This window comes from Nasonia vitripennis, chromosome 3, assembly GCF_009193385.2.
Source record: "Nasonia vitripennis strain AsymCx chromosome 3, Nvit_psr_1.1, whole genome shotgun sequence".
Lineage (NCBI taxonomy): Eukaryota > Metazoa > Arthropoda > Insecta > Hymenoptera > Pteromalidae > Nasonia > Nasonia vitripennis.
Genome location: NC_045759.1, coordinates 12,266,337 through 12,290,344, shown reverse-complemented (window position 1 = coordinate 12,290,344; position 24,008 = coordinate 12,266,337). Strand labels below are relative to the sequence as shown.

At 48.8% G+C, this 24,008-nt stretch overlaps 1 protein-coding gene across 2 annotated transcripts in view; it reads left to right on the top strand.

Annotated features, from left to right (window-relative positions):
- LOC100114760 (semaphorin-1A) overlaps positions 1–24,008 on the top strand; it is a 212,752-nt gene that overhangs the window by 159,062 nt on the left and 29,682 nt on the right. The gene's annotated exons all lie outside the window — the stretch shown is intronic.

Sequence of the window (24,008 nt, the reverse complement as noted above, 5' to 3'; positions counted from 1 at the left end):
TTTCTTCCAGAGCTGCAGTTGTTATCGATGTCTCACCCCGGCGGGATAAAACTTTCCTCTTTCTTTCTGCCTTTCTTTCTCCCTGGCAACTTTATTAAATTTTCACAGAGAAATCCCGGGAACAGGGATGTAAAGCATTTTCCATTAAGTCAGAGCCGCGCGGCGAGCGGGAGCGTCTTGTAACAATCAGAAATCGCCATTAAAATGGAGAGGAAGCACGAGAGCGAGAAAGAGAGAAAAAAGCAGCGAAAGAATCCGCGGAGCTCACTCGCCCTCTAGAAAGCCCGAACGAAACTTGGAATTACAAACTTTCCGCGAGTGGTAGCCAATGCACTGCACTCTTTCCTCCTCTCATCGTCAATGAATATCGAATTACGGGCCGCACACGAGGAGAGGAGAGAAGAAAGAAATAAAGAAGGAGGAAAGGAAGGAAGGAAAGAGCCCTGGCCTCGTGTATTTGATTTACGGCCTGCTCCCTTCTCGCAGAGGAAAACTCGCGCTGGCTTTTCCGATGTATAAAGTTACGAAAAATCGATGCTTTATTATGCTCGCGCGCATTCGAATTGATGCGCCCGCGCGGCTGTGTAACGAACGCGGACGATTGCCACGAGACTCGGAGAAAAGGCTTACACTTGCATTATTATGCGTGAAGAGAAGGAGCATAAATCTTGGCGCGGACGATAACGCGCTTATGAATTTATCAAGCTCCGCCGGGTTATAATCGCGCGTTTATTGGCGAATCGATAATCGGGAGTCGCAGGCGCGCATAAATCGTTCTCGCGAGGCTGCAGTGCGCCTCGACTCATTATTCTTGCGCGCGCTGTTTCTCTTTTGTCAAGGGTTCGTGTTATTTTTTTTTCATTCTTTCGCCAGCCGTCCCCGCCCCCGCTGAAGGCTGAAATAATGATGACACGGAGAAGAGGAGCGGCTCGATTGTTTCGGGAACTTGAGATGTACACGATGAAAATACTCAACTATATCGCGTAATCGTGCAGTATACGTACATGAGATTGTTGTTATTTCGTTAATGGATCATAGCCCGCGGAGTGCGAAGAGCGGCGCGATGATAATGAAGGGCTTTTGGAATGATAATGAAATTAGCGCGCGAGTATACGGCTTGCCATTGCCTTATAATTCAGGCCTTAATAAGATTCATGCTCGGGAATTATTCATACGGTATTCAAATCACACATTAATATAATTAATACCTCGCGGCCGCGTATCATCCCGGATAATGGCTCGCGAATTTATGCCAGTTTGATTGTTGATAATTACGCGATCCCGCTAGCCAGCTCCCATAAATATCCGGATCGACTTCGATTACGACCTAAACGGTTCCGGGCCGATCTAGCAACGCTGTCATCTCAACGAGAGTATCGCCGCACTCTTCCTTCCGCCGGCGTTCCTTCTTCGTGCCGCCGCGCGCACTAATTCCGCGGCGGTAAACTCGACGCGACGCTTGAATAGCGAGTCGCGCCGCGGGGGATTTTCAATTTTGCACGCAGCGGTGGCTTTATAATTTCGCGTACTTTTGTTCGCGTACGTTTTCTCGATTGAGGGTGAGCCGTAGGAGGAGGAATTACGGTACCGATGTCGGAGCGATGCGCGATGCGTATTCTCGCGTTAATCGAATAAGCCAGCAGTGACACATGGACGGGAAAGTCGAGCTATTTCAATAAATCATCCGCGAAACAATGAGCCGCCCCGCGGCAAAACACCGAGCCGGTGCGGTGTGCGAGCTCCGCAGGAAAATCACACGCTCCTTTCATCGGCTCGCCTTTGAGGTGGAAGCTCACCCTTTGCCGGGGAGCGAAAGAATCCACTTGAAAAGAGCGTCCCCTTGCACCTATAGAGCCTCTGTGTACGTAAGTGCGAATATACAGTGACTCGCGGGAAGAGGAAGACGATAGCGCTGCTCTAGGGCCGACTCCCCTGCCTGCGACGGCGACAATGGACCGGCTCCGCTCTCTCTCTCTCTCTCTCTCTCTCTCTCTCTCTCTCTCTCTCTCTCTCTCTCTCTCTCTCTCTCTCCACTGAAAGACAGAACGCGCCTAGTTTCTGCCGACTGCTGTGGAATTAGCCGCGACGGCCAGTCACGAAGCTGCACAGCGACTCGCCGTCAGTCGCACACAATACCCTGGAGTAGCAGCATAGCTCGAGTATAGTGCCTCAGTCGCTCCTTTGCTCTAATTGTAAATGCCGAGAGCTCGGGAGGGTGTCTATCAATGATTTCTCGAGAGCAGCGCTGGGATTTCTTTGTGTCAGAGTGGCACTTTCGCGTGACGCCGAATTCGAATTGAGGCAGCTCTGACCCTCATTCGACTAGGCTACACGGCTCTTTCGGTTATAATGCGTACACGTCCTCTTACTCACGCGTGGGGAATTAAAAGTGTCGACTTGCAGCTAATTATCCGGCCTCGCAGCGTTCATCTCTCACGCTGTCGTACTTCTGAACTGCTAACTTTGGCCCATTTGTCTCTGCGGCGTGCGCTCGAGCACCTCTCTCTTTGAGGACACGGAGCCCGGAAAATTATAATCCGTCATTAATCAAGCAAGGGTTTTCGCCGCGTCGAAACAGCCAACTTTTCTGCATTATCGGTATTAAAAGGGCGGCTCGAAAATACGAAAATTCACGATCCTTTTGTTCCTCGCGGAGGAGAGAGCCTTATCTCGAGAGTCGCGTCCAGCGGCGGCGGCTCCAGGACTCTAAATCATCCTCGCCTCTTGACGTTACCAACTTTTTCCGTCTCCTCTCTTTCCACGCTCTTTTCCCCGCAGACATATTCCGCGCGGCGGGACACGGCGTATAGAGGAGGGAGGCCGCCCTGCTCTCGCCGCGGTAGGATGTTTGCCTATACGAGCCCCTTTGTCTCGAGTGTGTGGACTTTCGTACCAACTTTGCTTACGGCCGACTTTTCTTCTCTCGCTCTCTCCTCGGCTGAGGAAAAACGCGGCGCAGCGGCGGAGACCGATGTCAATAACTAACTTAGGCGCTCGCGGCGTCTTTGCGAATTCGAAAAGCGCCGAGGGTCGAATATAAGTGGTGCAGGGGCGGCTCGAGAATCGTTACGCGACGCGTCTCTCTTTTGATGAACTCTCTTTTGTTTCCATGTTTGAGCTCTGCGCACACGCGACGCCGGGGCTTGCTTTATTGCGGGGGAGGGTTATGAAACGATTGTGACTCTAGCCCCCGCTCTCTCTCTCTCTCTCTCTCTCTCTCTCTCTCTCTCTCTCGAGTAATGGGTCACGTTTCGTCGACTCGCGTGTACAATCTATACAGTGCTCAACTCGATATTACTTTTTCTTCCTCGAATTACGGGCAATATTGCGTGAGGCGTTGATTCATTATCGGGGTCTCTTCTGCCAGGAAATAAGCAGCTTGACCGAGCTCGAAAAGTTGCCCCGAGAGTACAGCTCGAGTTTCGCATTCCTGGCAATCCTACAAACCGCTAGAGCACGCATTGCCGCTTCCGCGGACGGTGCAGGCACGCGCGAGCGAGCGACGCACCTGTACGTGTAGTGGATGGGTCGCGTGCACACAGTTGCCGGGTGCGACGCATGTGTCGAGCCTTATTCGCAGAAGCCCTCTCCTCGCGAGATACGAATCGAGCTGGGCTGCACGTGCCCCACTTGTTGATACGGAACGCGCGGCCCGGGGAACCAAATCCGACGCACAGGTGCGCCGCGGCTCACCTGTACCTACGTGCGTGCACTCGATGGATTGGCTTCTTCTTTGTTCGACGGACACTCGAGGAGGAGTTCCTTAGATTTCGCGCTGCCGCTGCATGCTGCTTCAGCCGCGGTGAAAAATGACGATTTTACTTCTGCAGGCGCGCGCCGTGAACGGGAGTTTAGCGACTGCGCCTGACAGTGAAAAATCGGAGCTGTAGGCGGGGATCACCCCTGATTGTTTGCAGTGTCGAGTTCTTCGTCCCGTTTATCAAACGCAGCGACTGCTGACTCCAAGTTTTGACTATGTATACACAGAGCTGTCGATCGGAATTCATCAACATTTTGTCAAAAGTAAATACGCACGCACAGTCCACCGAACATTAATGCATTTCGCATCGAACAGTCTCTCTTGCCTCATCGACCCGCTTCGGGTATGTGCAGCTATTCGACTTGCAGCCCATGTTCTCAGTTGAAAATGCGCGCCCGGATTCGCCTCTGCGCGTATACGCGGGTGTACTTTTTCATTCCCGTCGTTCTGCCCGAGAAAATATCTATCGGAAAAGCTTAACGCTGAATGAAAAACAATCCCAACGATTTTTTTCTTTAATAACGAAAACACACTATGCACACGCGCGTGCCAAGCTTTTTATCGCGAAATTGTTCGGACATAGATCATATAAAAAAGCCGTATAGAATTTATCGTAAAAAGGCCAAAGCGAAGCGCGCGGTAATCAACGTCACAATAAAACTCGGCTAATGGCGTGTATTTGCCATCGTAATCTTTCCGCTCGGTCAAAAACAAAACGACGAGAGATGGAGAGTTTTCACGAATGGTCAACGATCCCGGCGGGGAAACCCATCAACCGCCGCCGCGCGAGCGCTCGAATAGCGGGCTGCATAGCTCCGCGTATGTGTATAACCCATACACTCTCCGCGGCCCCAGAGAGTACAGGGCCTCGAAAAGGCTCGAAAATTTGACGCAACCCGTCGCGCATTCTCCCATCGTCCAAAATTTCCCCGCGTCGACACCTGCTTTTGACGTGCACGGCAGCGGCCAATCACCGGGTGTCGACAACTGCGGGCGAAGAAAACACGCCGCGTCGACGATTTTTAGCGGCGCCGAAAAATTCGCGACTATGGGCCGGCGCAGCGAATTTTTCTCCTCGCTTTTCAATCAAGGCTCATTCGGCCCTTCGCGCGCGTTTTTTCTATCGCGCTGTCTCGTCAGCGCGCTAATACCGGCGGGAAAAAAGCAAAAACACGAGGGAATAAAATACAGGGACGCGCGGTCGCGAAGCAAACGAGGCGTGAAACGCTGATGAAGAGAGCAGGGGGGCTGGAGATCTTCGTGATTTGATTACGCGCGAAACTTTGATGAATTTTCGAGACGCGATATCTCGGAATTTGCGGGGATATTATGCGAGTTAACTGGAGTAATCAAGTGTCTCCATCGCCGCCGCGCACAGGGAGCAGGGACGCAGCACAAAACTTGCCTTGGAGCTACTTTAGCATTAATTTTAACGTAAATGTTGAAAATGATATTTTCGAACGAGATTTGTTTGACTGTCTTGGAAATGGGGTAAAATTAAAAAATTCTAACCTAATTAAACTGTCAGTCTCATTGAATAAGAGCATCCTTCGAGAGCTTTCACAAGATGCAGCATAATTAATTGAAATATAAACTTATAACATCGCTATCGGGTTTCCATCCGAGTCAATTCTATTAGATCTAACGACGAGACGTTCTGAATACAAAATTCCCCGGGGCATAGCAGAATGCAGCTTAATGCGCGCGATAACAACGAATTAATACAGTATGTACGTGTAATAAACAAGCTATCGCGAAATTATAGCTTATCAAACAATGTAATACACGTTTAATACGCATCTGCGATTCCTGCAGTATAAAGGCAAATATATTGCAAGTGTATAGAACGGCGAGGGGCGAGCAAAAAATGCCGGGCTGAAAAATCCAAACAACGCTCGGCTCGAACGGGCGGAAAGGCAATCAAAAGCGAGTGGGTTAAATATTTGTAAACAAGCGAGCGGGCGCGCGCGCTTGAAAGTTGCGGGGGCAGCAAAGGGGTTGCTCGCGCGCCATAATAAATTCAGGAATAAATCACAAAGATCGCGGCCCGGCGAACAAAAGGGCTCGTGTGTGCGCTGGTATTTCGAGCGGGCAAATTAAATTACAAGCCGCAGACAAAGGGACGGGCAAATCGAATTAATGTCCTTTGTCATTTTTCATATTTATGGGAATCAGTCACAGGCAATTCTACGCTGTTTGTCTTTGTTTTTCGCAGCGCGACGAACACGTTGACGTTCGGTGCGTGTAATGAGGATGCGCGTTTTCGGGCCTGCGTCCGCGTTCACAAGAACCCGCGCTGCAGTGGCCTGGCTTCGCGCGCACGTATCCATCGCGCGGCAGCATCGACGTGCATTGCGCTGTTCAATCAATCAAGTTGCGCGCTCTCTGGAATAACGAGAACTGCGCGCGATTTACTATTCAAGCTGCATAAATCAATATGTGCGCGATTTCTCCTGTAATGAATCATTCTCGTGCGCGAGTCAACGAACGAAAAACAATAGAGTTTCTTGGTGCCGCCGTTGCATGTGTATTGTGTAGGGTAGCGAAACGTCCGTCAAATGGATATCTCCGTTTGTTTAAATAAACTATAGCTACTTCAAAACTGTGTCCTTAAATTTTCTTATTTACTAGGAATGAAGGCGCGCTTCGCGCGCTCTTGATTCTGTCTCTGTCTAATAACACTGGTAGAAAATCTACCACAAGTGTTGGGCGGCACACTAACGTCTGCTAATATTTTATAAGTATGTAACATGTTACTAAATCCCTCAAAACTATTTTTTTTATAGTTAATAAATATATTAATAATGCTCAATGTCGTCATCATTGGTTTGAATAGTGAATTTGAAGAAAAGTTCAGTATAAGAGTCAGTGGGTTTGTCTATCATTACAATGCCATTTATTTGCATTATAAAAAAGCTATACAACTGAAATTTTACACAGATACTTACTATGCTACCTAGAAAACATGTAACCTACATGATTATGATTTAACTGTTTTCATTCACATTTTCATATCGAGGCCCATATGAATTTTTTAATTTAGCGTATCAAATTTTGCTTGTAGACAGTTACACAGAAACTACCATCTCTAGCACATTGTATTTCAGTTAAGGTCGATTCAACTTTAAATATCTTTTCACAATCACAGAAGAAATCTATATGCAAAATATGAGCTCTCTAGACCTGTTAGTTTTTGAATGAGAATAAATGCAAAAATGGAAAAACAGGTATCGGTCTCAAAATCTCTCACAACTATTAAAAGTCAAAATTCTAATTACCTAAAACCTTGACAAAAAAGCCAAAACATTTATCACTTTCTCCATGTAAAAATATGCTAGAAACCAGAAATACAATGTGCTAGAGATAGTAGTTTCTGCGTAACTGGCTATAAGTAAAATTTGACCTGCTCAATTAAATAATTCGCATGAGCCTGGATGTGAAAATATGAACGAAAACAGTTAGATCAGAATCATCTAGGTTACATATTTCTAGGTAACATAGGAAGTGGCAGTGTCATATTTTAGTTGTCTAGTAGTCTTTTTGTATAATGATAGACTTAAACTTACTGACTCGGATACTGAACTTTTCTTTAAATTCACCTCTCAAACCTCACTGAGAGCGACATTGGGCACAGAGACACAGTATATCTTCAAACTCTTTATTCTTTTAATTGAACTTCTCACTGGCATTTCAAAAAAAAAAAACTAAATACTATTCACACTCTTTATTACTACTTCAATTAGGGTTAGGGTGCCACTTTTCAATACACATGTTGTAATACTACATACTCTTGGTAATGATTAATTTTTACTAAAATTTCTTTCTAGTTATATTACATATATTTTATCTGTTATCAAGGTTTTCACATTTAATTTTAAACACCTCAAACATTTCTACCAGGGTTATGCGTTATGACTGTTTTGAGGGTTATGAATTTAAAGCGCGGTTCTGATCTCGTTGCCTAGGCAACCAACCAGCAACCAATCAGAATCACGTATTAAATGCTTCACAACAAAGGCCATCATTTTTTAAAGAGAGGATAGGCTAGGAATTCATGAATGTAAAAATTTTGTGCTAAAAGCAACAGCCAATCGCAGTTTAGTATATTCAGTTAAAATCTATACTAATTAGATTATTATTTAAAACTTCACAAGAGAGTTCTAGTTGTTACAACTCAGGGCAAACGTATTGTAACTTGAAAAAGTACTGCAAATGAAAAATAATGAAATCTAAATATGCATACGATCAATTGGCGAGGAAACGTGTGAATTCGATATACATTACGATACATTTAATACATTATCGCAATCATTCTTTTGTTTACAATTCACTGTGATACCGTATCCATTTCAAATAACAATCAATAACCGGAATTTCGCACGCACGTACTGAAGCCGTATACCAGCTTGTACATCAGAAGAATGCTCTCTTGTGCCCATATACAGCTCTTCTCGAGCCGCGAAAAAACAACACACAGCGATACTCCTCTGCTGCGCTATTCAGTCGCGAGGCGACGGGCGGCGGCCCCTCGATTCCCCTCGCGCATAATCGCGGTTTTCCCTCGTCTCTCTGCGACTCTGTACAGACTTTCGGCTGCGGCGGCGGCAACCCCACCCGACACTGCTCTTTTGTGCGCGAGCCTAAGATGGCGGTGCGCGGGCGGCTCTGTTATTATTAAAGTCGAACCGCTGTTATTTCGCCGGGAGTGGGCTCTATGTGACGCCCAGCGAATTCGTGCGGCTTGTATATTATGGAGGAGAGTCGCGAGAGATTTTTCTCCGGCTCAACTTCTCATCTCGTACGGAATAATTGATCGAAGCTAAGTAATTGCTTGTTCTCGTTCTCTGCAGCAGCACTGCTATACCTGATAAGAAGTCCACTCTCGGCTGTAGTATAGACTCATCAATTTAGTGTGTGTGTGTGTGTGTGTGTGTCTATATATATATACACACACAATAATGAAGTTATCGGTCAGCGATCCAGAAACATTATTACTTGTAGAGAGAAGTTTGCACCGGTGTGAGATAGGAATCCTATAGCTTCGTAAAAATTATATCTATATCTCCGTTCGATTCTCCGCCGCTGCAGACTCCAGTCAGACGTACTAACTTAAAAAGGTCAAGCACCCGGCTCGCAACTTTCTTAATCCACTTGATCCCCCCAATACAGCGTCGCGGCAACCGAGACAAAATGCCTTAGCCCCGAAAAGAGAGGGAGAAGAAATCACTCGAGCTGCCTTAAAAATCCATCAATCTCGGGATAACATTGAATCTCCCTTATACACAGCTCGTATCAGGCAAACGCAGTCGCGCACACACACATGCGCTCCTTGTCTGCTCATAACTTCCGCGCGGCTGCTGCCGGCGTACACGGGAAGTTGTAAATTCGGCTGCTAGCCGTGTCGCTCGATACATAATCTGAGAAAAGTCAAAGGTCCGGAGGCGAGCGTCTCTCCGCCTCATCCTCCTCGGAGTGTCTGTCACGGCGGCGGCGCCCGTCGCCAAAGAGCCAGAGAGCCAAAGAGAGATAGAGGGCCAGGTCGAGCGTAAGAACATGAAAGGCGATTCTCGCATCGACGTGCGGTATGACGGCGATCCTTCTCGAGCTACATACGAGGAGCTGCTACGGCGACCGGAGGACGCAGTGGCGTTGTGTATAGCTATAACCTCGCCTGTGAGACCCGGCGGAGTGCAGTGTCTCTGCCTCTCGCTCTGTGTGGTACAACTGACACGCGCACATGATATGGGGGAGCGGAAAATATTGATGCCCACGCGTCCAGCGACTCGCTGAGATCGCGTGATTTCTGTGATCAAGTGGGAAATTGCTTGGACTGTGCATCGATCGAAGAATTGACAGGGTCCAAGGCGCTTGAATTGGTACACACGGTAGGGCTTTTTTGCTGAGCGGTTCGAAGCGCATACAGCCGCATTGAGGTTACGCGAATCCCTGGCGGAAACAGTTGAGGAAACTGGGAACAATAGGTGTGTGCGTGTGGTAAACATCGCCCCGAGTTGGCACGATATTAGTTGCTAAACTTCAGCCAGCCAGCTGGGAAACACATTGGAGGGAGAGCGAAAGCGAGAAGTTATTGTGCAACTATAAACGTTTTGAAATACATATATTACGCGCGGCTCTCCGCGCACACTGGAGCTTTCACGCGCGGGCTTTATCGTTTTCAATTATCAGCCTCTCTGCCTTCGTTCCTTTGACGACCCTGCGCGTATTAGGGTCAAATCTATACGTCTTCGGTGTGCTTCCGCCGCGAAAACTTGGCGCTCGCTCCTCTATTTTCGCCGCGTCACTATTTGCACAGAACTCGCGTATAATCGATAAGCCGCCGTGTGCTTATGTGTCAGCCGTGCGCGTACGACTGCGTATATTCGCGCTAATCAATATATCGCGTACGCGTAAAAATCGCCAATGTTTGTATAAACTTTATATAAAGTTCATGTTTAGTCAAACCTTATCTAAATGTAGCCAATGGGACTATGCCAAACTTGGATTTTTACTTCATTCAAAAGTTTGGACAAACTTCACCCCTAGTTTGTTTGAACTTAGCCCACAGTATTTTGAAAGTTTATGGAAAATTGCGTAAATGTCAAGTATTTTTTAATGAATTTATTATAACTTTATATCAACTACAGACAAAGTTTACTTGAACTTTTTTCAAAATATCACTATGCATAGAAACGTAAGCAAGAAGATTTATTATTATACTGTAAGATAATTTTTTGCAATATAACTATTTGGTGCGCGTTTTTTTTTTCAAACTAATTTTAATGAGGTAGAATAATAATAATACTGCTGCACTCTGTGAATATTATTAATAAAATGTTTAATACCTCTACACTTTTGCAGCATTATTTTTAAATTTAAACAAATACATCAATTACTTACCGTTGCATGAGCATTCCGCTAAATTTAATAAAACCAGACAAACTTTAGCTGAACTTTGCCTTAAGTTTACATAAAGTGATAATAAATTTAATAAACATTTGTGCAAGTTTTTCGAAAAGCTGTAGGCGAAGTTCTTACAAACTAAAGCTGAAGTTTATCTAAACATTCATGTAATGTAAAATTGCAAGTTTGGCATAGTCCCATTGGCTACATTTAGATAAGGTTTGGCTAAACATGAACTTTATATAAAGTTTATACAAACATTGGCGATTTTTACGCGATACGTTACATGCGCCCGACGCTAATTAGCCTATTTGAGCAGCATTAGAGGAGGGCCGCCGCGACTTGTTGTATCAATGCTGCGCTGCAGCGCGACAGGGCGAGTGCATTTCAGCGGCCAAGTAAATCCGCGCAGAAGTAAATATGAGCCCCCGGAGCGGCAGATACGTACTTGCAGGGCCGCTGCCAGAGAGCGAGTGTGCGGGCGGTGCGCGCGTCGAGCAAGTCCGGCGGGCACTTTAGCAGCGAGAATTATATTGTCCGAGAGTAGCCAGCGAGTCGCGAGCTTTCCACATGACCCTCTTATGTCTCGGCTTTCCTCGTAAATAGGAACGGCGCGCTTTACGAGCCTTGAAATTCGGCAATACTCGGCCCGACGAGAGATAGAGAGAGAGAGAGAGGGGGGGGGGGGAGAGCGAGCTGCCGAGCGCGCGCATATCGATCCACCTGATGATATGGACCGAGCGCGCGCACAAATTTGTCGCTAGTGCGTTCGTGCAGGATGTATTGTCTGTGGAAGGAGCTGCCCAGATATGGGATATGGGAGCTCACTTTATTAGGTTAGCTCTCTCTCTCTCTCTTGGCTTCTCGCTCGAGCCCTCGGGTTATTATTAGTCAGCCCGAGAATTTTGGCTTTGCATTAGCTTTTATTGCGTCTGGGGAGTTCCGCCGGCGCTTATTGAATTTGCCCGCGTATATTGCTAGCGTTAAAAGAAGAGGGTGTGTGCGCATTGCTTTTATCGCTCTCTCTCTCTCTCTCTCTCTCTCTCTCTCTCTCTCTCTCTCTTTCTCTCTCACTCTATTATAGTCATAACGGTGCTCTCGAATCGACGACCGTTGCTAATGATTTTTTTCGCCTTTTTATGTTCTAGGTAAGTGGATGAGTTTGACCCAGTTATGGTGTGTACCGTGAAGCGAGATGTGATGCCCCGGCGTAAGTAAGTGCCGGATTGTTTATTTAAGAGGAGTTCGTTGTTGTTATTTCCCCGCGCGGCGCCGGATAATGCGCTGCAAGATAAATATTTTCGCCGCATTCAGCTCTCGGCATAAAGGTGCTTTTATTACGGACTATTCTAGAGCGGCGCCCAGCTAGTTTAGCAACTCTATGTTTAGTATCGGCGATATTGAACAGCTGCCGCTGCCTCCACGCTATGATCCAAAGTTTTACAATCTTCCGGGAGAGAACGATATTTGTTTTACTTTTCGTCTGCTCCGAGATGTGCACATAGATACACGTGTGTCGAATTATAAACCGGCATATTTGTTTTAAATTTTGCAAAGAAACAGCCACTGTATACAGTATAAATGAACGCGGCGCGGCAGTTTGATCGCTCGAGCCGAAGGGACAAACTCCTCTCTCGCAGCCGGTGCAGCGCGGTACTTTATATCTATATAGAGAAGGTCGCGGGTGCGGCTCTCTCCGTATGCGCCTCGCGCGCGGTGTCAGATAAACCGCGGAAAAGCGCCATTGTTCCGAAGTAATCGCCGGCAGAAGCTCCGGCTACTCCTACTCGCCTGGCCCTCTCCGCGCGCGACTGCACAGCAGAGAGAAGCCAAGTGCGATGCTCGCGGCGCGATTGTTCTCCGATGCGCTCTATCCGTCGCTCGAATCGTCCTCCGAATGGACGCCGCTGTATCTCTCTCTCTCTCTCTCTCCCTCCTCCGCTGCTGCTGCTGGTATGTATGTATGTATGCGATGCGCGCGGCCTACGAGCCGCGCCGGGGGTCGAAGGCGAGAGTGAGAGAATTAAAGAGACAGTGATAAAGTCAGCTGGCGCTCGAGATAAAGGCCCGCCAAGAGAGCCTTACGACGTCTCTCGGAGGGAGTAAGAGCTGCGGTTACGCTGCGCTGCTGCCAGAACCGGCGGCACCGTTGGCACTTATTTAAAATGCGCCGCGTCGGCGTTATTCGCCCTCCTAAGGCGCTATATATATATATATATATATATATATATATATATATATATATATAGCGCCTTTATCCGCGCCTCGCCGATTGTTAATCGGAAACGAGAAGTGCGCTCTCTTATTCCTTGCCGACGGTACGCGAAGAGTATCGCAGCGCTGCACAATGTCGAGAAGCGTCAGCAAATGCGCGCAGGCTAACTCGCAAATTTAAAGAACATCTACACCGAAGGCGACGACCCACGGGGAGCACAGTCCTCCTCTCTCCATCCCTCTCTCTCTCTCTCTCTCTCTCTCTCTCTCTCTCTCTCTCTCTCTCTGCGCAGACTGCGAGGCGGGGTACAGGGAGGCCAAGTCGTCGCGCGCACTCGTGCGGAATTAACACTTTACAAAGCCAACAGCCTGCTGCAGAGAGTAAGAGCTCCTCCGGCCCTTTTGCCTACTACTCGTCACGGAGACTGGAGCAGGGGCACTATACTGTAGCTGGCAAGTTTCAGCGCAGCGACTGCTGGGGCTACACCGTCTAGCCGGCATCCGCACTGCAGGAATCGACCTGCTCCGCGCAGGGCATTCTTCGCGGCTTCGCCGTTTGCGCTTTTTGGCGCGCTCTTGTTGTTGTTGCTGCTGCTGCTACTGCAACCGAGTCAGCGAATATATCAATCTTTCTTCGCGGTTCGATTTGGTAACTAAATCGCCGAGTATTATACACAGTGAATGCAGCAGGCGTCGTAAATTAATCGGGAAATGCTTGATCGGAATATCGAAATGCATCGCATAATGTGATCAACTTTTTCATTGCGAATTAGGTGTATCGATTATCCCGTCATGAAACTCATATTCGACTCATATTCGGCGCAACCTTCATATTCGACTTGGTTATTCGAGTTAATAGACGAAGCAATAATAATTGACGCTCCTAATTCGCATTATCTTTCAGAGCGAAAAAGACGAAGCTCCCGATGAGCCGTCGATGTCGTCGTTCATCATCGAAAGCCGAGCGACGAAAACGCTGCCCGCGAACAAAGGAAAAAAGCGCGCTCCCATTATACGCACACGTCGACCTCGAGAATGGCGCGAGATTCTTGCGAAGATGGAGATCGATCGCGCGTAATAATAGCCAGGCTTCGCCGGTGAAAATAATCAATTATGCGCGAGGCCAAGACGAACGATGCCCCATCGATTGCTGCATCGTGGCGGTGAGGGGGGGGGGGCGAGGTGGGAAGCTTTATACGCGCGACCTGCATCGAGTCGGCGACGGAAATAGAAGCTCTCTGTTTACCCGATGTGCATACACCTTTTATATACCCGCGCGTGGCTATTAATATGTTCAGGCAAAACTGATTAATGGTACGCACGCGCGCGGGTATATCCATACACTGCCTCGGCATATAGCTCGTAGATGTAAGCAGCTTATTGCAGCGGAGCTCGTGGGCGATGTAAGCGAAAGCTAATGTTAGCTCTGCTCGACTATTTTTATCGCCGCGCGCTAACTAATCGTTTGGCGATTCAACGCCCCGGCCGCGGCTTAACGAGACTGATACAAAGAAGTAGCCGCGCGGCTACCATCGATCTTGTCGGCGTATGAAACAGTCGTCAGAGCAGAGCAATCGAAAGGTCTCTCGCTCATCAGGTTCGTTCGTTCATCAAGCCTCGCTCGCACGCGCGCGCGCCCCTCCGCCGGAATATTAAAAATTACCCGGAGTTCGTGATTCGACTTTAATGCCTACTTCTGCTGCCCGTTATTTACGACCTCCCCGGCACCTCTTTTTTTTCTCCGCTCTATCGCTCTCACTCTCTCTTTTTATTATTATTTGTCTGGGCTTTCCCCGTGTTGAAAAACGATGCGTCGGAGTGGCTGCACAGGTGGTGTACAGCACTATGCGGCATCGGTTATTGAAAAAGTGCGAATTCCGACATGGAAAGGCAATTTATGGCAGGTGAAATATTCAAAGGGAATGCAAATTCCAAATTTATCGACATTACACACAGCGCTCTGCGTTATGCTCTGCAACCCGCGTCCGCATAGACGAGCTGTATGTGTGATTGCAGCAGCAGCAGCAGCGTGCTTTTTTTTTGCAACTCAGTAGCGAAAGCTCGAAATGTCTGAAAAAAACGCGACGAATTTATTAATATTTTTTGTAAAAGCTCGCGCGGGACGTTCACGCGTATTTTCATGACAGCCGTACTGAACATTTGCGAGAATCAGCAGCGCTGCTTTCGGTATTATTTTTTCTGAACTATGAACACAGCGAGCGGCTTTTCCAAACGTCTCTCTTTGACGCGCGCCAATAACAATTTTTGTTCGCGTTCGAAGCTATAACGAAGAAAAAGTTTGATAAAAAAAAAGCGACGCTAACGGCCGAGTTAATTGCAAACTTTACGAGGGCTGCTGCTGCTGCTGCAATCAATCAATCGAAATGAAAAAAGCAGCCCAGCGCGAGGACGCGCTTAATGCAATAAACGCTGCTGCTGCGCCGCTACACGCGGAAGTGCGAGCTCGAGAGACAAAGCCGTGTGCGTAACACAAAGCAAGAGCAGTGACTGCTTCTCCGAGTGGCCGTCGCGTTACACGACTTTTTTGCCTGGCTTTTCCAGTCTGCGGAGTTGTAACGAGAATGGAGTGTATACTCATTAAAGAGCTCGCAGAGAAGTGCCTCGCCGCTCGCGAAATTACCTCGCGCGAGCTGAGCGGGTGAGGTACGGTCCTCTGAAGGATTAAATTAAAAATGGTTTCACCGTGCACGAATAAAAACAATTGCACTGCTACGCGAAGGGGCTTTGACTCGTGTATAAATACCAATCGACATGCATCCGCATAAAGTCTCATCGAGCAGCAATACCGACGCAGCCAGCCAGTTCGCGGAAGGCAACGACTCTGTAAATTCTCCGCTTCAGCGACGACAGGCGTTTTCCAATAACATTTTTCCCCGCGTGTCTCTCAATTTCGATTTACCCCTAGCATTACGGCACGCTGCAGTAGCTGTATATAGGTGCGTCTATACGCGAGCGCAGAGGAGGAGGAGGAGGAGGAGGCGGAGGCGCCCAACGAGGAGGAGAGAAAGGAGACAAGGGCGTCGTCGTCGTCGTCGTTTCATTGTGCGCCCGGCGCGCATCCGGCATTGATCACCTTCCCTCGGGTCCGTCTAATTGCGCGCGTTTGTTCGCGAAGGCGCGAAATGTCGATGCTAATTGCCCGTTTCGGCTCGCACGCGCTCCTCAAAGTTCCTACACGCCGCCAGTGTGTACTTGCGGGGGATGCCACCACGAGCCTCGCTGTCCCTTTGTCGGAGGGGCCGTGGCTCCTTTTTTTTGCCCAGGCATGTCGTTATACACTTTCGCTTCATTTTATACACGCGTGTGCGGGGGGAGTGGTCAGTGCTCATAATGGATGTGCCGGCGCACTGGGAATTCGCAATGCGTTGTATTCCGAAGGGCTGAAATCTGATGAGGCAATGGGTCGCTCCCTGGTTTTTTTCCGAGTCGCCTTGGGGCTACTTTTAGGCGGCCTTGTCCATACTTGTGCAAAAGACAAAATCGCCCGCCCGAAGCCGAATTCGCCGAACAAAGCCAATCTACTGACCTTTTTAGAGCTCTGGAATATATTGTTCCAGCGACACGAGCAGACGTGCGATATGCGCGCGTACCGTTTTAATTACTTCAATCAACCAATAATGAATTCCATTTGGCGGGATTCCTACTTTTGAATTCCCTTGCTCGTCGGCGCCGCGCGCCGCTGTTTGACCCGATGACCCGAGATAATCCCCGTTCGCGCGCGCTGCTGCAAAGCCCTCGACGCTTTTCAGCGGCTGCGCGGCGCGTAATTTGGGAAAAAAATCACGAAACGCTGCGAAGCCAGCTCGCCGTCGCGCTGGAGAAGGCGGTTTTAATTTTTACCGATTTTTCCAGCTCGAATATATCGCGCGGTCGTACACGAGCTCTCGCGCGTGAAAAATCAGCGGTGATCGAACGCAAAAAAGTCGTCTCGCAAATTTTCCGCTGTTTGCGGCAAGATCCGCGTATCGGGAGCGTTGCTTAGCAGCGACAGAACACGTCCACCTGATAGGGCTTATCGAGTCTTTAATTCAGGAAGGCTGCATTAGCGCACGTGCGCCCCTCGTGCATTAGCCCGCATTACGCTTTGACGGTGGAATCGATGCGCCCCTGCCTGCTCCCCCGTGCGATGCAACACCGACTTTCAAGGTGGGGGTGAGGGGGGGAGGCAGCTCGTATGTGTGTGTGTGTGTGTGTGTGTCTGTGCCGCCGCCACCACTCCCGAGAGCGACGTGCGTTTTGACACGTTGATGAGGTCTGGAGGGTCATCGAAGGGTTTCGGCTGCGGCTGCGGAATTGTGATAGGCGATTGGTTAAATTGACTTTTAAGTGCGTGAACTCCCCCGCAGGCTCTCACTCGTGCGCGATTGAGTGACTGAGTTGCCGATGGGCAAGTGGGGGGCTAAAAAGTCATTTGTGTTTCAGCGAGTGTTTTTTTCACTCTGAATATTTCGTGCTGCGTAATTCGTTCGAGAGCTAGAGTATAACCTCAATCGCGCGCGCTTTGATTAAAAACCAATCGCGCGAGACTGCTGTGCATTACAAGCAAATGTTTTATTCCGAAAATATTGATGTCCAAAATTCAAAACGCACATGCGCTTATATTTTTCGCACGTCATTATTGCTAAAATTGCACGAATGCTTGCAAACAAAAACTCGGGAAGAAAGGCGCATATATCCATACGGACAATGCATTTAATTAACGGAAATAGCTACTGAGGCCAGAGAATGAAAATAAACGCAATCATCAGCGAGTGACACAGTCCGGTATCTGATTTAGCTCAGAGCAGCAGCAGCGGCGGCGGCGGCGCATCTTTAATCCACTTTAGTTCTCTTTTTTTACCTGTTCCGCCAATGCATCCATCTCTCGCGCCAGCTACCTAACAAAAGACCCGAGGCAGCGCTGGCCGCGAACCTCGACTACTCCCCCCCCCCCTCCTGCGGTCCGTTTTCTTTCGGCCGCGCGCGCGGATTTTCGGTTGCCGAGAATTTAAAATTGAAACGCAGCTTTTTGTCACGCGGCCACCGACGCGGCTCGTTGCCGCCCGGCCTTTGTATATATTTTCGCATCGCCCGGCACGTATTGTTGAATTCTCCGTTTGTTTCCAAAGCTTTATTTTTTTCGCCTCTCTGGCTATTCTTATGCAAATGAACTTTATGGCTCGTTTATAACGCGCTACTTTTTCCTCACAAAGAGTTTTGCGCCTTGTTTTTCTTCCTCGAATATAGTCATCATGGGTTAGCGCGTGCAGTCGATATCCTTCAGAAGCGCCGATTAGGGTCAGTATTTTTAGAAAAATATAAATATAGGATTCTGCATCATAAGCGCACCGCCAGCCGAGCGGAAAATCGTAAACAGGATACTTTAAAAAAGTATTCATAGCTCGCAGAGTGAAATATTAATTTCGGCATGTACAGCTGCGACAGGAGAAAAACCGCAGCTCGTTACACTGGCCGTAATGGAAGAAATTCCGCAGCTCCCGCGCGTCTGCAATCGTCAGGCGGCAGCCGGCGGTTCTTGACAATTAACAAGCCTTGCGCGCAGCTTCCTTTACAAGACCAGCTCCGCCAAGCGAGCGCGCAATAAGAATACGCCGAGCAAGTCTTATACCAAGAGAACATTAATTATCTCGAAATATTATTTGCTCGTCCATCAACGTCTTATCGCGCCGCCGCCGCTGCGCATAAAATCGTCTTCGCAATTTTCACCGCTCTCTCGTATCTCCGGCTGCTCTCGCTCCCTTCCGATGATAAGGCGCTCGTGTAACCGTGTGACACGCTTCTCCCGGTGAGGATGACGAGTGTCTCATTAACGTCGATACGTGCCGGAGGCCTATACATATATACCCCGATGCCTGTCAACGCGGCGAGAAGACTCCCTTCTTTTCACGCGCTCTGTTTTGCTCCGCACGGGGAGAGAGCCGCAGCTTCTTTTGCACGGACCGCTGCTGTGACAATGGGGGAAATTAATTGAATTATTGATCGGAAAATTGAGTGAAGTATCGTGATATGCTCTTGGATGCTGATGGATGGTTGGGGATTACGGAGCCTCCGGGCTTTTTCGTGTGCGTGTGTAATCAACAAACACCGTCCATATTTATTGGGCTTCAAAGAATTTCGATCGATCCCGATACGCGGTTATTGCAACGGGCTCAGAGCGTGGGACAAATTAGTTTCGAGTGCCTAACAATTTCCACGAGTGTAAACTGGCAAAAACTCCCGTATACAGGCCGACGCAACAAAAGCACTCGACTCTCTCGCGCCCAGGATACGCATCTCGCGCAAACAAAAAGCTCCGACGCGTGCGACAATAAAGAAACACGACGCCTCTCCCGTCTCGCGCATCACCCTCGGCGTCATCATCAGCCGCACAGGCAGAGGAGGCCAAGTCCGCCGGAAGCGAGGCTCGAGTCCCGGCTCTCTTCCTCGCGCCCTCGAGAGGCGTGATATGTAGCAGACAATACCTGCGCCGACGCCGACTGCACGCGCAAGAGCGAGAGAGGGAGAGAGAGAGAGAGAGAGAGAGAGAGAGAGAGAGAGAGAGAGAGAGAGAGAGAGCACATCAGTCGAGCGAAGGTCATGCTTTATGTACGTCGCCACGGCTGCATTGTGCGCTCTGTGGCAATCCGCATGGACGCACACACACTCGCGTACACACGCGCGGTTGCTGCAGGAGTGCGCTTCTGTCTAATTGCAGCCGCAGAGGGAGAAGTGCCATGATCGCTCGGTTCGTCGCACTCTGGCGAGACCGTATGTAGAGGCGGATTGAGTCGCCGGGCGAGCTGGATGTGCGCGTCGGGCTGCGGTTAACTTGACCGACCTGACGATGGAGCTTTTTCCGATCCGAGCGGTTGCGATGGAGAGAAAGCTGTTGCGACCGAATATTTTATTTTCACTTCAAGGCTCAACGATCATCTGTGGGATCACCTGATGACGAATTTCGAGTGCTGTGCAGTCGACGCATAGACTCGCGTCATGAGCGCATTATTGAATCGAAATGCGGTATTTCCAGCTAACCCGTCTGAGATCGGTATATCGTTCTGTTTAAATTTCATCAGTCCATAAATTATTTTTCCGATCGAAATTTGAGGACCAGTGCAGCTGAATAAAAAAGAATAATAGTCGACAGTATAAAATTCTGTTAAGATTCGATTGAGAAGCGATATGGGTCGTGCTATTATCACCTGCTCGCTAAAACCGTGCAATCGACGATGTCAATCAAAGAGCCGCGAGGATTAATTGAGTTTACAGGCATCTGAATCATTCTTTCTATCAAGTTCGTTCGCATCCAGAAAAAGCCGTACGTCGGGAGGATTTCGTTTCATTTTTGAATAACCGTTACATAGTATGCGAGCAGCGATGTGCAGTGTCCCTTTGAAAATTACAACCACCAGACATGATCATATCGACGGACTGCACTCGAAAACGCAGCAGCCTCTCGAAAAGTCATTCGCACTTTTCGCGCGACATGCTTCCAGCCGCAAATAAATCCCGAAATAAAATGCACTAGCGCTCCCTTAGATATACACGTCCCGGCGTACATCACGCAGTGGCGCGTGATTTATTGCGTCACGTATACGGCATAGAGCAGCAGCAGCAGCGACATTACGCGTGCAAACGCGAGTTTCGGGTTACGCTCTCAATTGGCTGCGCGCGCAGCTTTCGCCGGCGACTGCAGCGCATTGTCATGCCTTTTTCGCCGGGCCAATCAAAACAATCCACAACGAGCCGAACGAGTGCCGCTGAGAGGAGGGAAGAGTGGAGCCGCGCGAGGTGCGATGATTCTCAATAAGGTTAAATAATAAACGCGCGCGCGCGCACTGCAGCCATATACGTGATGCGAGTGCCTGTGTGCGTATAGCTGCGCGCGCGCGAGAGAGGCGCTCAGTATGCGGGTCGTTAAACGCCGGGCAATGAAATTTGACACGAGGCTATGCGTCATTTTATATGAAATTTAATGCAGTCGTGCGTCCTCGGGTCCTCTGAGTCTATATATAGGTGCTGCGAGCTACCACCAGCAAGAGGAACGCCCGGCTCTTTAATGCCCCGCTGCACTCTACACATACATAGAGGAGCGCGAGCCTCGTCGTCACCCTAACTCTACAAGTATCACAACATTTATTGCGATCGGGAGTTTTTAAATTGCCGGCCTGGATCGTTTCGTCGGTGCGCGCGTGCAGTCTGTCGCGCGGCTTCCTTTGATAATTGTGGACGTACTATAATTAATTACTATTGATCATTATATTGTGCTATTCCCTGCTCCTGTTTCGATGAGAATTTTAATAAGCTGTTTGTGTATCTCTGCCTTCCATTTCGCGAACCGTTGAAATTATTCTTGATACCGATATGTGTATTATGAAAATTTCGAAATGCTCCTTGCAACGTCAGCGCGGATGTCTGGCGCTACTTTCAACATCGCATGAAATGACGCGAATAATAAATTCTCTTCCATCAGCTCTTTCTGCCTTCCACGTTCTAAAGATTATTTTCGTATACAGTCTGACGAACGAGGAGAGAGAAATTGAAAAAATCTCAAGCAAATAATCAGCCAGCAAAAGCCGGCGCATATCCAACCGGTCAACAGGCTCCAACGAGTCAATCGTGAAAATAACAGTCCTAAAAGAGTGGCGCACAGCCGTACGCACGAGTGCCTCGCTCGCGTTTTACGAATCAAAGCGCCATTCCTTTCTCTCTTTCATCTAATCGATTAATTCTCTCCCCCCCCCCCTCTTTCCCTACTGCCTCCCTCGCACAAAGAAGTCGTTATTGCTCGACTGCTCGGCGCGATGAATCGAGCCCATTATGTGCGCGCTGCGATAATGACGCCTCTTGCGTGTATTATGCCTATATGTACGTATATGCTAGCTATGGGACGAAATTGGAACCGAGACGCCCGGTGTATGCACCCTCTATGCGTATATTGTGCGGCACATGCGCGTTCACAAGTGGCTGGCTGCAGATAGCGCGGATAGGATGCGGCCCGTCTAAGGCGAAGTTATATACAACAGGCTGCGACGGGAGGAATATGACGGAGGTGGCGGATGGATGCGTGACGGGGCCGGGCACGGGCTGAGGAATTTATCGCGACTAATTAGAGCTCTGGCTCCTGATTGTTCGAGGAAGCATGCAGCAGAAATTTTATTAGGCATCGACACGAGGCTGTTTTATATTTTATACAACAGCGAGCGTGAAATTATTATTATTACATACAGCAATATTTTCTCGGGAAACACATCGCGGGCGCGAGCGGCGCACCGAGAACACAAATAAAAATGAAGAATCGCAGTCGGCGCGCATTTACATGCGATAAATTAAACGATAAATTTATATACATAAGGGAGAACTTTGTTTTCGGGAATGTGCCTCCCCCTTGCCCGCAGCCGTATACCCGCGCGGATAATAATCCATTGTGCCGCTTTCTCTCTCTGGTGTCCCCGGTCGCACTTTTGGTTTTTACCCTCGTCCGTTACACCCGCGCCGAAAGAGAGAGAGTCATATTTGCTCGGCTGAATATCGAACGATCGCGCGGCGCACGGCGGCGATAAAAAAAACGTGTCGGAACGAGGATAATAAATGTCCGGACGCTGACGCAAATATAATACAGTCACGCGCGTGTCTATATACAGGCAGATTTTGTAGAGTCAAAATTTCCGAGAATTTTTTGTCCTCGCCCTGCGCTCTGCGGAGTTGAGTTCGCTCGTCGCTGAAAAAACGTTCTGACGGGCCGAAAGTGTACTTTGACTGTTAATGTTCGCTGATGAATTGCAGCTCCCACTTGTGCGGATTTCGGCCGGGGGATTTTTATGATTTCGCTTCGAGGGCTTCTCTTTCGCTGCATTGTGTCGTCGCCGACGTTGGCGCTGTTGTCGTTGTAGTTGAGAGCAATTTGCGTTGATGCATTGAACAAAAGAGGGGCAAATGCGATACTCATCGATAAAGCGTTTTATCTAACTTCTATACAGGCGCTCTGCCGCGGTGTTCTGCGTTCGGTTTTAATACACGTCGATGCACGCGCAGGCGTTAAAAATTAAAGCATCGACCGGTACGAGGCATTCAAGTTCGAACGACGAACGATCGTTATTTACGGACGCATATCGAGGATCATTAATGCCTGGCGCGCGCGCGAGCGCGGGAATCTCAAGGATTCAACGGTTGTCCAGTAATCCATATTATGCGCGCGCAAGAGATAAACAAGAAGGTATTTATAACGCGATAAAGAGCGTGCAGGTAGCTCTGAAAAATGCAGAGAGAATGGCTGTTGGCGCGTGTAGATCGTAAAGTCAGAAGCGAAAGAAGCTCACGTCCGGCTCTTCAGCAGCCCCGCCGGGCCGATTAGCCGCCCCTCGAAAATCGCCGGGCGTTTTAGGGATTAGAGCACGCATTCGAACGAACTCGGGCATGGAGCTGCAGCCGCACACAGCACAGAGCGCCGGAGTCGGTGGAGAACTCTCGGTCGAGCCAATAAATAAATAGGTAACACCCTTTCGAGCTTAGCGTCGTTCCATTCAGCTGTATATGGGAGCGAGAGAGAGAGAGAGAGAGAGAGAGAGAGAGAGAGAGAGAGAGAGAGAGAGAGAGAACGAAGCTCGCGATACTCGCACTGGATGGCTCAATTTAGAGGGGCTCTTTCGAGAGCTAACACGAGGGGAGTGCAATACTATGTTACGCGAATGTACCGACGCGAGAAATCCACTTACCTACCCGATACGCAATATCCCGGGATACGGTAACTTCGCGCAGCTCTCTTTCCCACCCGCACTATCCTCTCTCTCTCTCTCTCCTCCCGCTGCAGCCATCGCGCTTTTTCTCTCTTTCGCCCCCGCGCGCCAGTGAGAGAGTTGATGCTGTTTAGAGGGAGCTTCACACTGTTGATTCGCGAAAGCGCATCCCGCCGGAATGTATATTTTTCCTTTTCCGTTCGGGCTGGCTGAAATTCATCCCCGAACGCGTTGTCTCGAATTGACAGGCTGATACGCGAAAGTAAAGCGAATAAGTATAATGACACTCAAACAGCCTGTGGCCGTTATTTCGTTGTTGTTGATCGACTCGTTTGCTCGCAGAAGCGTTAGTTTGTTGCGGCGCTAATTGATTTACACGATTTACAGTTTTCCGCGTC